The sequence below is a fragment of the Convolutriloba macropyga genome, chromosome 10, assembly GCF_964194025.1.
Source record: "Convolutriloba macropyga chromosome 10, txConMacr16.3, whole genome shotgun sequence".
Taxonomy (NCBI): Eukaryota; Metazoa; Xenacoelomorpha; order Acoela; family Convolutidae; genus Convolutriloba; species Convolutriloba macropyga.
In genome coordinates this window covers 32,320,150-32,335,929 of record NC_134477.1, presented here as the reverse complement: position 1 = coordinate 32,335,929, position 15,780 = coordinate 32,320,150, and positions in this window count along the sequence as shown.

The window sequence follows — 15,780 nt, the reverse complement described above, 5'->3', positions numbered from 1 at the left end:
TGAACTACACTTATGTTCGCGAATATGAGAGAAACAACAATTTCATCACCAAAAAACGTAAGTTTTTTCTGTCCGAGTAAAATGTGAAATCGGATTACATATGTTTGCATGAAGAACTACAGCGAGAAAACTTTCGTGCGAAAAGTACTGACGAAGTAATGCACGTGAAGATCACAAATTGAGAAATGTTGATCAGAGCCCCCCCCCCCCACAAAGCCCAAAGAGCACTTATCCAGCCGCGAACTACAATGTTGTCAATTAGACTCTGTAAAGCTGACTTTCTCATGCTCCTAAAACTCCTTTAAATGATCAACTTGGTTATCAGGAAGATGTGTTCACCAATTGGAAAGTCTGTGTCATAACAACATTTACAACGCTTTGGACTGACTGCTAAACTTACGAAAGCCTGAATCTACTATGGAACTTTTAGTTTTCGTAAAACTGCCTCCTTTGTTTTTTTTAGCCATCTGAAATCTGAATTTTTTGTACAATTTTCGATTTGAATTATCTATCAGCAAATTTATTCAATAGCCATTCAATCTAAATGAACGAAACATTAACAATTTTAAAGGCAGAGATTTTGAACTTTTCCAATGCTGTAATTCAGATGAAAAACCATTTCCAAACAGTTTTCTTAAAAATAATTGTCTGTTTTCCGCTTTTTAGTACTTAGGGCATTCAAGAAGTTTTTTAGATTGGTCTCCCCAGTGATTTGAAACTTGATACACCTTGCCAAGACATGTGAGATCTTGGCAAAAAATCTTCGTTCTCAAAATATTTCTCATTTTAAAAGTTAAATTTTTTGGTCTGGGCCTAATTACACTGGGCCTAATTTAGTAAAATCAGTCTCAAGTCTGGTCTTTCATATTTGGGTTCTATAAGTTTGGAAGTGATAAAGTCGCATTTACTGAATTCTACTGCAACTATGTATCCCATTCTAAACTCTGCACTCTGGTGTATTTTGATAATTCAGATAATAAAAATGGGTCGAAGGAGAACAAGTGCTCCTTGAAAACACAAGCACATCACTAAAAATTTTGTTGCAGAACAGCAACGCAACAGAACTCTTTCGTGATATAATTTGAAAGCCAACTGTAGAAATATTCAGGCGCCTAAACCAGAAAGTTTTGTCGTTTAAAAGTTTGTTTATTTTATCCGTCCTATCATAAGGAAAACTCATAGGCCTACTTAATGACCCCCTTGACAAGAAAATATTTTCAAAACTTTTTTTGTCTACTAACAGAACATCGACCAAAAATTGTATAAAGTGCGTTAAGGTTCTTGATAAATTATGCTGCTCCAAGTGTTTTATAATTGACACCTGAAATATGTTAAGGGTACAATATGTACTAAAGAAGGCGTAATTTGGATTGTTTTGAAGCTTCCATTAGAACCTGTTTTTGTCTATTGTAAAGTATTGAAGATCAATCAAGGTTCCCCCGACAACAATAGGAGAGTACAGAAAGGTGTGAAGGAGTACCACCCTTTTTCAAATTTTCGATTGTATAAATTATAATTTCCGTATTGAATTTTTTGTCAGACTGATTAGACAAAATTCAAAGGGAAAGTCATTATGTTCAGAATTAATGCAGAGAAAAAACCATTAAGCTCGTAAAAAATTCAGAACTTTGCTTTGAAATTTTATGAAACGTCTAAAAAGGGCCGTGATCAGAAAGCTGGTCATAGTAAAAATCATAATGGAATTCTATGATTCAGTATTGAAATATTATGACACAGAGATCCGTGCTTTTACACCACTTATATGATTTTGAATATTACGACGCAGAGGTATACTCCAAAATTTCCGCCTTAGTAAAATTGGCTCAAAAATTAGTTACATACAATGAACGAAATTAAGTGACATCCTGGTATCTTACTTTTCGCAAAAGGGGTTCCATCAATTTTGCGAAATAAAAGAACATTCGGTGCGAAAAGTAGGTAACAGATCTTGTAGCACGTTTCCGCTCAATTTAGGTATCTATTATTCGCGCGCATTTTGAGCATGCAATAAGCACTTTAATAAAGATTTAACTGAAGCTTTCAAAGTTTTAAAGTGCTTTAAATACAAGCAACCACGAAAACTGATTTTTTTCCGAAAAGTCCCTCGCACATCAAAGACTTTGGATATCAATGTGGGACTGGCCAATTTTAGTAAGTAGTCATAAATAGTACCAATAAGTAGTAATAAAGTACTATAAGTATTAATAAAGTGCTACTAGTAGTAATAAGTTAGGCTTAACTAAATAAGTCGTAATTAAGTTAGGCTTAATTGCGGATTATATGCGAAATCGAGCTACATTGCGTGCGGAAAATCGATACATAAATGGAGCGGATGCGTGATATAACTCGCGCGAAAATAGGTTATTAGGTTTGTACTTGTATTTCGCGGCTAAAATTTTAGCGGACACTTTTGCGAACACGGAATACGATATTATCTTCCATTTTGCCGGTTTCTGCTAAAGTAGCTATTTTTCGCAATCTTGTTCCACTTTCAATGTATTAACATAGTGAAAACGAACATGAGATACACGCATCGGTCATATCTGCCCGTGACGATTTGGGTATACATCTGCATCGTAATGAATAATGCTGGAAGACTTTCTGTTTGTAGAAGATCCCTTGTTATATCGTATTTAATTTTTAAAAACAAACATCCATGCCTCATTTGCTCTCCTTGCTAATTTTGTCAATTGAACAAGATGATTAACTTGAAACAAATTGCACTTAAATTCAAATAAGACAAAATGAGTACTTACCTAGTGTTTATTTTTGTTTTTAGACGTATTTGATGGCAAATCAATTGTGAGGATAGATCAAATAGATATGAGAACCTGATCGCTGATGTCAGTTTATTGATAAATTTGGTCATTTGACTTTGGTATCGTAATTCTTTGTCAATAATTACACCTAATTATCTGCACTCTTCAGTTGGGTCTCCACGCATCCTTTGGAAATGGCCACTTTGGCCCTAATGGCATAAAAATCCGGAAACAATGCTTTCTTGAGCCGTTTTTGCGATTTCAACCTTTGCGGACTTGTATCCACTGCTTTGACCGTCCTCCATCGGCCAGTTCGGGTCAGCTATACACATGTCATGTATTTAGATATACTTAGATTTTTCTGTCCGGCTGTTTCAATTGCGGGCTGAAAGTGGACAACCTTTTCTTTATAGGGCGTTATTGTTCCGACCCCCCTTGATGCTGAATAAACGAACTATATACTCAAATGGGTTATTTTTGTACATACAGTTTTTGCCAATCGATATATTCATCGTAGAGAGTTGAGACTGGTATCGTCAGCAAGCTCGTCCAGCGTAGAATATGGAATTAAAAAGATTTTTCTATACTTTCGTTTTTTTACAGGGAGTTATCAAGGTTTAAACTTCTGAGAAAAGTAGAGTGAATTCCGTTGTTTTTATCCACATCTTCCGGAATATTTGCCTAAACTTTGGCCAATTCTGCAACAATTTGTTAAAATTTTTAAAAATAGTGATATTTTTTTATTTTTAAAGTTAAAAAAAAGATTGTTGATTATTTTGATTTAATTTTTTGTCAAAAATTTTGGCTAAATATTTCAAAATTCAGCCTTTTTCATCAGAAACAGCATGAAATAAGCTTTTAGTCCACTTTGAATAAATTTGCCGGAAGTACGCTCCAAAAACAACACTATTACAACGTTTTTAGACTCAAAAGGGTCTATTCGTACTTCAACTTCTGCTGAGATTTCTCTGTAATTAAAATTTTGCCATTTTTTGCAAACCTTAATCGTTGATTATCAAAACCGCAGAGTTTATTTTTGAGTTTTTGACAAAAAAATTAATTATATCTATAATATTCCAAAAATTAGGTGTTCCTAATGGACCATAAGCATTAGCAGAGCTAATTCTGAACCTTGGACTGTTACAATCCAAAGCTAATCTTGGACTGTTGCAATCCAAAAACAATCAGTCGGTCTTTTTAAAAAATAAATGATCTTTTTCTATATTATTAAAGAACAGATCATATAAAATCAAAACTTAGGAGTGATAGTTCCAAGTGGCTTCCTCAGCTCCAAGCTAATGCATTTATTTTTTTTACTTGAAGCTTATGGTCGTTTTGATTTTCAAAAACAATGGATTTTCAAATAAATAATGGCTGAATGAAAATTTCCTCCATTTTTTTTCAAAATTTAGTCAGCTTGTAGTTTAGTGTCGACAGAGAAAGATCGCTTCTTTTTTCTAGTGATATAAAAATTAATACCTATTTCGGCTTTTTATTGTTTTCTGGCTTCGATACCATTAGATATCAGATTTTTTATTTTTTAGACATTTGCCAGTTTTTCACGTTTTCTAGTTTTTTCATACTCATAAATTTGTGACAATTCTCATATCACATTATTGGCGTTCAAAATAAGTTACAATTGACAAAATTAAAGTCCCGAACGATATAGATTTTTGTTTTAACGGCTTGGACACTTCTTTCTTGAAGAATTTAATTGGATTTTTTTACTTTTGTCTTTAACGGTCGCTTTTACTTGGCTTTATTGGCTTTTCATGGAAAAAAGATGCGCCGATACTATGATATCGGTAGATTGCTGATGGCTTTCATGACTTTGAAAACAATTGTTTTCCAAAATAATTAAACTTTTTAACTTCGCAATTTTGTTCTCTTTATTGTCTTTTTGTTTCACAATCTCGTTATGTGACTATGATATCTGATGACTCGATATATGACATTATTAGTGTCTGAGGAAGGTGTCAAAAGGGATTGGTGTCACAATAACATTTTTAAACAGTTCTTTATAAACTTACTGGCTTCGACACCGGTTTTTTGCGAAAAAGTATGTTGGTTTGATTTTTGTCATAATTGACGTTCTTTTTGTAGACGCAAGACATATTCTGGATAGCTGCAATCCTTTAATATAGAAGTTTTACTAATAGTAAATTTTTGGGATATTTTACTTGATTTCTATTGGTTTTCATTACTTTGAAGTTCATTGTTCAAAAAAAATAAGGGAACGTTTTGAACTTTACAGTTTTTGTCCTTTTTGTCTAATTGTTGCCAATCCTTCTTATGAACTGGTCCCATATATTTTCTGGTGATTTATATTTTAATTTGTCTAGTATCAGTTTTATCTGACGGTATGTTGACTTCATTATTAAGTGTTATTTTTTAAAAACGGACATAAATTTTTTGATGTAATTTATGTTTGTCGTTGTTGTTTGATTTTGCTGTTCGTCTTAACTCGCCTTCTTAAAATTGGCATACCTCATCAATCTAGTGCATTATTTTTATCCACTGAGTTAATTGCTTTGGAGGCTATATTTTCGTTCATACACTTTTTTTGAAAAAATACATGGGTTTTTTTAATTTTTTTTGTTTTTTTTTGGTTTTTTGGGTTTCCCAAATATAATTTTTAGTTTTTTTATCTGTTCCTCGTTTGGTAGACAATTGTGCCAAAATTGTGGATGAGCGGGGTCGGAACCTTATGTGCAATCGCTCATTTCCGAGCCTCCTTGTTCTTTAAATGTTTGATTAGTTTTTGAGCATTTCTTTATTTTCTTCAGGATTGTGGGTAACTGAGAGTAGGCTGTTCTAGTTCCTTTGTTTGAAGCCGAATATTTACAACAGCTTTCATAGCTGAAACTACGGAAATTAGCAATGGCTGTTAAGCTGCAGCATAGCCTCCCGACAGCAGCTCTGAAAATGTCATTGTTTTTTCGTGTGCGTCTAAGAAAAGAAAACAATGATTTATTATAGTACCGCAGTCAATTTTTTCAACTAAGATAATGCCATTATCAAATTTTTAAAACAATATTTATATTCATTTTACTTTTCTCAAAAACTCTGATAACTTTATTTTTTGTTTAAAATACTAACATCGATTGATGAAATTTGCAATGACTTAGCAAGTGATAAGAGCAACAAATGATAAGAGCAACAAATGATGAGAAATATATATAGAAGAAATTGTGACAAAAGTAGACTGTAATCACGTACACAAACGTGTGGCGCCAGTTTTTGTGTTACGAGCTTATTTATTGATTAATTAGCATTCTTTGAACCAACACAAAAACTTAACATTTCATCACTGTTTTCTAATAGTTTCAGGTTTGTTAATTATAGTACGCTTGGTTTTCGCAGCTAAACTTAAACTCATCACTTATTTAACGTGTGGAAATTACTTTGTGCTAACTGACACTATCTAGAGAAATTATTCTCTACTCTCTTTGATGACCGCCGTTTCTCACTGGTAAGAAGTTATCGTTTTTTTTTTCAAAGTTTTTGAAAGGCAGAAACTATCAATCCATTTGTGATAGATATTTAGAAGTTTCTTTGATGTAGGTGCTCGGTGTGATCATTTTTCTTTGCAGTAAAATGTATGATAGTCTATTGTTCCGACCCCACTTGTGGGGGGGGGGGGGAGGAACTATATACTCAAATGGGTTTTTTTTGTTCAGACAATTTTGGCCGATTGATATTTTAACCGTAGGGAAATGTTAATGATATCATTAAAGGGCTTGTCCAGCGTAGAATTCGAAATTCAAACGAATTTTTTGAGTTTCGTTTTTTTCGAGGAGTTATCGAGGTTTAAAATCTTGTGTGAACACGTGATATTTGGCGTGATTTTGTTCACTTTTAGGGGAATTTTCGTTCAAATTAGGTTTTTTCTATAAAAATAGTCCCAATGAACAAAAAAGTCGTTTTCAAGGACGCGCTCATGTTTTTTTGGCGCGGACTCGGAGTTTCGTAACTTTGATTGAAATTTCGATTTTCTTTTTTAGGTTTTACCAAGGTTTGGAATTCTATGGCATAGATTTGTTGACCAAAAATTCAATAAGTTTTGTAATTAGCTCTAAGTGAGTCTATCTAGTGCTTTAAATGGATAATTAATAGTTGTTAAGACTTTGAAAAAAAATTCGGAGATTTTTTTTAAACATCATAAACCAATCATAAACCTATTTAACCTATTTTTAACCAATCATAAACCTATTTTAGTGAAACTTATTTTCGTGAACTGTAAGTCAATCTCAGTAATTACAGGACCCATTTCCTTCCTACTGCAAACAAATCTAATTTGGTTAGCAGTTTTTATGTTCAAACTATTGATCATTTGACTTCATTGCCCGAGATTTCAAAAGAAAAATATCAAAATTTTTGGACATTTTCTTAATATTGGTTCTTTTTGAAATCTTTTCACATTATCTTAAAATTGATAGCTGCCATGAGCTGAGCTAAATCGTTCAATGGATTATCAATAAAGTTTTCAGTAAAAAAAGTATTATTTAAGCAGCTTCGACACTTTCTTCTCGCACTTTTCTGCAGAATTTTTGGTTTCTGCCAATGTTTATTGTTGTTTTCATAGTCATAACACTTATAGTGATGTTTTATTGATTACATTTTTATCACACACATCATTGTCCTCTCATCAGGTCTTGACTTAGCGTATTTATAGACTTCGTTGAAAGCTATTGAATTTAATGATTGTTAAGACTTTAAAAATTATTTTTCGAAAAAATTCTTTGAACAGTAAACAAAGTTTAACATTTTTTTCCATGAGCTGTAAGAAAGTCCCATTAAAAAACCGGATCCTCAATCCATCTGTTGCAGCCAATATAAGTTAGTTAGCGGTTTTATCTTCTAACTACCGGATTTATGTCTTCAATGCAAGAGTTTTTTAAAAAACGTTTTTAAAAAGATTTGGACAATATTTTTCAGTAATTTTGGTCCTTTTGAAATCTTGTCGGATTATCCGAAAATTAATCGTTCCTTTGGCTTAAAGAAGACGTTCAATGAACCAGAGATAGAGTTTTCATAGAAAAGCTTATGGTTTAATTGGCTTCGACACATTCTTCACAAAAAATTCTTCTGAATTTTTTTTGTTTTTGCTAGCATTTGTTGTTTTCACAGTCAATGGCTTATTGTGTGGTCTTATTGACAATTTTTGAATGAAAAACATCATTGTCCTCCCATCGAGGCATAACTGAGCGTATTTTTTGACATTCGTTGGAAACTGTAGAATTTAATGGCTGTAAAGACTTTAAAAATATTTTCTCAAAAATGTTTTTTGAACATTAACCAATTGTTAACTTAATTTCGTAATTTTTAAGTCAATCTCAGTATTTACAGAACTTTTTTCCTTCCTACTGCAACCAAAGTTAATCAGGTTAGCAGTTTTATCTTCTGACTATTAAATATTTTACTTCAATGCGCCAAGATTTAAAAAAATTCAAAATTTTTGGACATTTTTGTATTAATGGATCCGTCTGAAATCTCATCATTTTATCCTTATAATGATAATGATAGCTCTTATTGGTCTAAAGAAGACATTCAATGGATCATAGATAACGGTTTTAGTGAAAAGCGTATGGTTTAAGTGGCTTCGACACTTTCTTCTCGCTCTTTTCTACAGAATTTTATGAATTTGCTTGCATTTGTTAATATTTTTATAGTCGGTGACTTGTTGTGATGTCTTATAAATGACAAATATTGTTGTTGACTCATAGATGCTTAATTTAGGCTATTTATTTGTTTCAGTTTAAAGATATTTAATTTAATGTCGTTGATACTACGGGTTTCCGCAAATTAATTGTATTTTTTTTTAGTTTTTCTGTATCTTTAGTCCGTTCCCATGGCTTAATCTTACCGAGAAAGTCCCATAGGTTTTATAATGCTTTTTATTAAATTTTTTAAGAATTATTTTGTTATAAGCTAATGATTTTTCAGACTTTTGAAATTATTTGGTTTAAAAATTGATGATTGATTTTGTGTTTCGCCTCATTATTTCTTCTCTTTGTCGACTTGTTACCTAGTCTCATAAAGGAAAAATTTCAATCTGCTTTATAGTTAAAAAAAAGTAAATTTGTGTAGTTAAGGTTTTATTTCATTGCATTTTGTCGTTTTTACTAGGTGCTTTTAAATTTAGATATTGAGTATTTGCCTTGAAGTTTTTATTTTTGCTTATTTTGTTGTTTGTTTTTTTTCCTTAGTGTTTTTAATGGCACATCTCGAGAGTGTTGTAATGAGGCATGGCATTATGTAATTCAATCAGTAGTTAGGTTTTTTAACGGGTTTTTAAAACTCAAACATCTATTTTTGTTATCTCTTCATTTGAGTGACAATTATGTCAAAAATGTAGATGAGCTCGGGTCGGAACATCATGTGCAAACGCACATTATCCGGCTTCCTTTTTTAATTAGCAAAGGCCTTTGTTAAAACCTTTTCTCGACATTTGGTTGTATTTCGTTGTACGAAAAGATAGTTACACGTTGAAGTGGCTTTGTTGATGGGAAAATGAAATGATGTTCATGTAGAAGAGGTAAAAAGACGTCTTTACTTGAAATGAAGGACTCTCTGGTCAAAGTTTGCCGAAAAGCTGATCATTATATGAAATAACTCTGGTGCTCTGTTGCTATTGTTTCGCATATAAAGGTTCAGCAAAGTATCATACGTAAATATAAAAAATTGCAAAGCGTTAGTCGCAATTTTTTCGATACGCTAAGTTTTAAAAAACTGACACATGGAGACTTCGATATTTTGAAGGAGTATTGTTTAAATTTTCAAATGAATACATTTAAACAAGTAATTTGAAAAAATGAGCTATAGTTAGATATGGATAAGAGCGGTTTATTGTCTGGACGAGTCTGTTTAAAAAGAGGTAAACCCGAGCAAGTATTAAAAACGAACTAACTCTGATTATGACTCCTTATAGTCTGGATTTTATCAGAAACGAGATTACATTGAGCAAAAGTTTAAAAAAACTGAGCAAATTGTGATTCTGGCTTTTATCGTGTGCATAGATAAATTTAATCATTGCCGATTTTTGCAGGGATGGTTTCTACCATTAACAAGCACCAACAAGTGAGAACAACTTTGTCGTTTTAAAAGTTTGTTGCAAGAAACGAGTGTAAGTTATGAAGATGATTCGCGCTGATTTCGTGCTTAATATATATTATCGACCTTCAATAAGGCTTCAGAAGAAAGCTTTTCCTCAAAAACTTTAAAACTATTTAAAAAATTAATAATGAAGATGAAATAATTTATTAATAATTTTGGTTCCTGCGTAATCGCAGGGGAACATGATTAGACTGCTGCGGCCTGTTCTCAGCTGCCCTTTTTCTTCTTATATTTTGCATAAGATGTTTAGACAAAAACAAAGATTAAGTTGAGAAATACTTTGAAAACTTGATGCGATATTTCCTACAGCAATGCACACGTCCGCAATCAAGGTGAGAGATTCGGGATTATATACACATTAAAAAGAACTAGAGCGTGTATCTCACCCGAAATAAGTTCATTCATTCTTTTAAGATGCCATGCACTGTTATACCGAACAACTGATCATTTGCATAGATTGAGCTTATAATGGAATTTCTCAGAAATTCAAACACAAAGCTAAATATTAGGCAAACACAATAAAATCTGAACAACTATTTCAGCGGAAAATCAAGATAATTCTCTCTTGAAATAGTTGCCAAGATAATTTTTTGGAAGTTTCTGCGAGAGATGGATAAAAGAGATCAATTTTTTTATGAACAAAATCAAACAGACTGAAGGAAAAAAGGATCAGTCTTTAAATAAGAATCACAGTCTGAATAATTAGCATTACGTTATGTGTCGAGCAGTTGATGATGATGATGATGATGATGATGATGATGATGATGATGATGATGATGATGATGATGATGATGATGATGATGATGATGATGATGATGATGATGATGATGATGATGATGATGATGATGATGATGATGATGATGATGATGATGATGATGATGATGATGATGTAAACTTGGTACAGTTTAAGAGCTCCCCATCCCATTGTACCGTATTTTCCGTTTTTGACTATTTTAAAATGTTAAGTCCGTTGCAAAATAAATTTGTATATACTAGTCAGTTTATCTTGTTATGCATAAATGTAAGTTAAAGCGTATACCGATTGCAGCATAAACTCGTTGTATTTCAATGAAATTTCAAATCTAATTGACAGCTATGTGAGCAGTAAAAATAACTTTTCAGTGTTCCATTCTAATTTCAATTACAACACAATGAATGTGGTCACTGTGAATAAGTTTAAAAATAAAATAAGCGGAGAGAAGTTGCAAATTTTTCCACAAGGATTTCAAACAAAAACATAATGTTTTGGCAACGCTAATACCAAACAGAATGAGAAAACAGCAATTTTATGAGTGTTTTAAATTTTCATGAAACTCAAAATATTTTGGAGTTTTATTGGTTTTTTCAAATATGCACATCAATTTCTATATCCCCACGCCATAAAACTCTCGGTTGTCCATGGTTTTGATAATTGTAGTCTACTAAAAGTATACTAGGTATCGGGAGGGGAAAAATTTACTTTAGTGATAGAAGGTTGACACAAAATCTTGTTCGTCGATAGCGTCTAGTCGTCTCTCTAGTTGCTCACGGCGAAGAAGAGTTTTTGAATGAAATTGTAAATAAATTTTGTAGATATAATTTTACGTTTTTCCGAGATCAAGTACTCTCAGTTTGCTTGAATTCGTTGCACGGGAGATATCTGATTTGACTGATGTTACCACTGAAGTTTATTCCAAAACACGGTAATTTTTTTGTTTCCCCGCCCTCGTTTTTTTGATATTTTGTCAATAATTGTCTATCACGTGTTCCACAATTTTTCACGATTGGATATGGTCGTCATTGTCCGCAGACCTGCCAATTCGGTGACCATTTTCACTCAGCCGCTGATATATGCAAGTACCTATTCTTTAGATTGACTAGGTTTTTCCGTAAATCATTTACTTTTGGTGTTGTGTAAGAAATTTTTGTAACGGTCAATCTTGGAAGCAACGCTCCAAAGAGCCTTGCCAAGTGATGTTTGTCTCTTTTTGAGACCAACTTTTCTATCAGTTGAATCTAGAGAAAGGAACCGCTATGACAATCGTGTTTATCAATTTTTGTTCTTTAATGAAAAGCGATGTCTCATTCACTTAAAAGCAACGTCTTTTGTTGGCCTCAATTATTCTTTTTCCGCAATAACAACATCAGCAGTTTGAGTTTATTGTTTTGTTTTCAGCCAAACAGTCATGTAGTGGTAAAGTATAAGTGGCTATTCGATGTCCGTTTAATTAAAAACGCCTTTCCTCAAAAATTTCATAACTAATTAAAAATTTGAAAATAAAGTTGAAATACTTTGCATAAGATAGATAGACAACAGAGATTACAAGAAAAACAAAGATGAAGTTAAGATGTTTTTTGAAAACATGATGCGATCTGTCCTATAGCAATGTGCAGTTCCGCAATCAAGCTGAGAGATTTGAGAGTATTGATGAATTAACAAAGGCCAGAAAGTGTCTCTCACCCGATAATAGTCAACTTTTTCCTTCAAGTTGCGTTGCCTTTTTAGACTGAACAACTGATCATTTGCCTAGAATGAGCTTATAAATGAGCTTAAAGTTTCTCAGAAGTTCAAATAATATTAATATTGAGCAAACATTATAAAGTCTGATCAATTCTTTCACGAGAAATCAGAGCCAAGGTATTTTTTGGAAAATTTTGTAAGAGAAGGATAAAGGAGATCAAATTATATATGAAGAAAATCATACAAATTGTGCATGAAATGATCTAAAAGAAAGAAATTAAACAAGAATTACTCTCTGAATGATGGCTATTACGGTATGTGCCGGGCAAGTTATGATGATGATGATTTAAATTTGGTACAATTTCAGAGCACCCGATTGTATCGTTTTTTCAGTTTTTAGCAATTTTAAAATGTAAAGTGCTTTGCAGAATTAATTTTTGTATATATTCTGTCTTTATTTTTTAAAATTTATATTGTTATCTCTAAAATTTTTTTAGCGCATCCCAATTGCAGTATTAATTCGTTCTCATTGAATGGATTCCGAATCTATTTAGGCATCTATGTGAGCAGTAGAAATATCTTTTCATTGTTTTATACTAATTTCATTTATAACGCAATGAATGTTTTCTTTGTGAATAAGTTCAAATAACAAAATAGGTTGAGAGAAGTTGCAAACACCTCCAAAAGGAATTTAAACACAAACAATATGTTTAGGCTACTCAAAAACCTAGCAGAATCGGAAAGCAGCAACTTTGAGACATGTGTCCAAGTTTTGAGGATTTTAAGTGTCCAAGTTTTGACTATTTTAAAGTTTTGGATTTTTTTTGTATCTTTTATATCTTTTTCTCTATCGCCATGTCATAGCTCTCTCGGTTGTCCTTAGATTTGATAACCATATTCCATGAAATATATACTAGGTATCGGAAGGGGAAATACTTCGGTTAGTGATAGTATTATAGAACAAAAAATTTGTCCACCAATGGCGTATAGTCTTCTCTCAAGTTGCTAACGGCGAAGAAGAGTGTTTGAATATAGATAGAAATAAAATTTTTGTAAAGAAGGTTTACCTTTTTGGAGATCAGGTGCTCTCGGTGTGCTTAAAGTTGTTGCCCGAGAGATATCTGATTTGACTGAAGACACCACTGAAATTTTATCTCAATGCACGTTAATTTTTTTTTGTTTACCCGCCCTCGTATTTTTTGATATCGTGGCTCTAATTGTCTATCTCGTGTTCCGCAGTTTTGCACCGTTGGATATGGTCGTCAATGTCCGTAGACTCGCCGATTTCGTAACCATTTTCATTCAGTCCGTGATGCATGCAAGTCACTATCCTTTACATTGACTTGGCTTTCCGTGAATCATTTACTATTGGTGTTGTGAAACTTTTAACCATCTATCATGGAAGCAACGATCCAAATAGCCTTGCCAAATGATGCTAGACTCTTTTCAGATTAATTTTTTCTGTCAGTTGAAGCTAAAGAAAGGAATCGTTGGGGGATCGCCTTTATCTATTTTCATTGTGTAATAAAAAACGACGCCTCGTTCTCTTAAAAGTGACCTCTTTTCTTGGCCTCAATTTTGCTTCTTCCGATGTCAAATTTTCTGCAGTTTGAGTTTACTGTTCCATTTTTTCAGTAACAGTAAAATCCAGTGGTACAATATAAATAGCTATATAATTTCCATTTAAATAATAATAATTTCTCTCAGAAATTGGATTAGTATCGATATTTAATGCTTTTCCGCTTTTTCCCACAAAAAAGTGCCTCACAGTCTGTGATGTTTTTGATTGGTAAATTTTTGATCGAATTGTAGCTATTGTTAAAATTATGGTTATCTGACAATTGCATGCAGGCTAATTGTCTTGTTCTTGTTTCTATCAATCACTAAGCTGACCGACTCATTTGCTCTGTGGCCATCAGAAGGCGCTTCAAGGTGGATTATTTCGTTTTCGATACAAAACGGAGTGGCTTCTTTTCAAAAAATAGTAGTTGCTTTTTCTGATCAGAAATTTCCAGTTGTGCCATGTATTTGAATACATAGTCTTGAGGAGATTTATGTCATTTTTCCCATTTAGTTTGTCGAAAAATTCATCTGTTGGAAAATTGAATATCTTTCTATGCATGCGAAAAAAAAAACGATTTTAATTGATATTTGCTAACAAATAACTCCCTCCGCAAACTTTTCTTGATTTCCTCAATTGATTTGCATCTGTTTTTGAGGGATTTAGAAACTGATAAAAATGATGTTAGAGTCTCACCAATTTTGGTACAGGAATTGATTTCAAGGGTTAAGTCGACAACACTCCGTTCCTGAACGGCCCCTGAGCATATCGATACGGGGCAATCTTTCTCCAGTATGGCCTCTTTTTCAATTGGGCATAGTCAAAGAAGGCCTTGACAAAAAGACAGAGTTACACTCAACATAGGGTAGGCAGTCAGACTTTAAAAGCAGTCCCCTCCAAAATGAGTGATCGATAGCGAATTTCCGTGCATCTGTCCCCATTGTCCCATATGACACAATCTGTGATGTTTTTAATGATGACATGCTTTTGTTGTGAGACCTCGCAATAACAATTTTGTTGATAGTTGACTGAATTTGTCGCGAAGACCTGAACAGTGGAAAGTTCAATTTCTTTAACCTTTGTTTGACCTGGATGACCTGCTCACATTTACACTAATATCAGATTTTGAGTCAATTGAAATGTGTCAGAAGCTGCTGTTGTTGCTGAGAATTCTTTGGTGATTGTACTTAATTCGGAGTGGTTTTGATTTTTGTATTTCCTAGGTTCGCTGTGTATTATTATTATTGATTGGTTGATCGCAAATTGTAATTTTGCGGAGTGTTTGAGAGGGAATGAAATTTTTGCAACAATTCTGATTACTTTAAGTGTGCTTACGCTCGGAATGTATAAAAAATTGTAATTGCAGCTACAGAACATTGAAATTCTGCAGTTGCACGATAATCTGACGCTTCGGAAAATTGAATTACCGCAAACTTCTCATCTTATTTATTTGTGATTCGTGAACATGAAAATCAAAAAGAAGTAGACAGTCAATCCAACGAGTAAATCGCCTCTTATTTTGCGAGTGCTGTCATTTCATATGGAGCAATTCTATGAAACGTCAATACTTTGATGATTTTCACAAAAAAATCAAATAAATCTGATAACCAAACTAAATCCAAAAAACGAAATTCATTAGTACTTTGTACATCATCAATAATATTGGAAAAATGCAATGCAATTGCAATTGGTCTTCGACCTCCATTTGTTGTTACTTCTAATGTGTCACCTAATCCAGCCATAAATGCATGACATTTGATACGGGTTTCTCATTTTGTGCTACATTTTGCGTGTTTTCCTTAGCGTTTGCTATTCTGCCTTTTTATTTTCTGATGACAATTAACTGCATCTGGGGAATAACTGTCCAAAAATATTTTTATTTTACAATAGACATAAAGGACGGC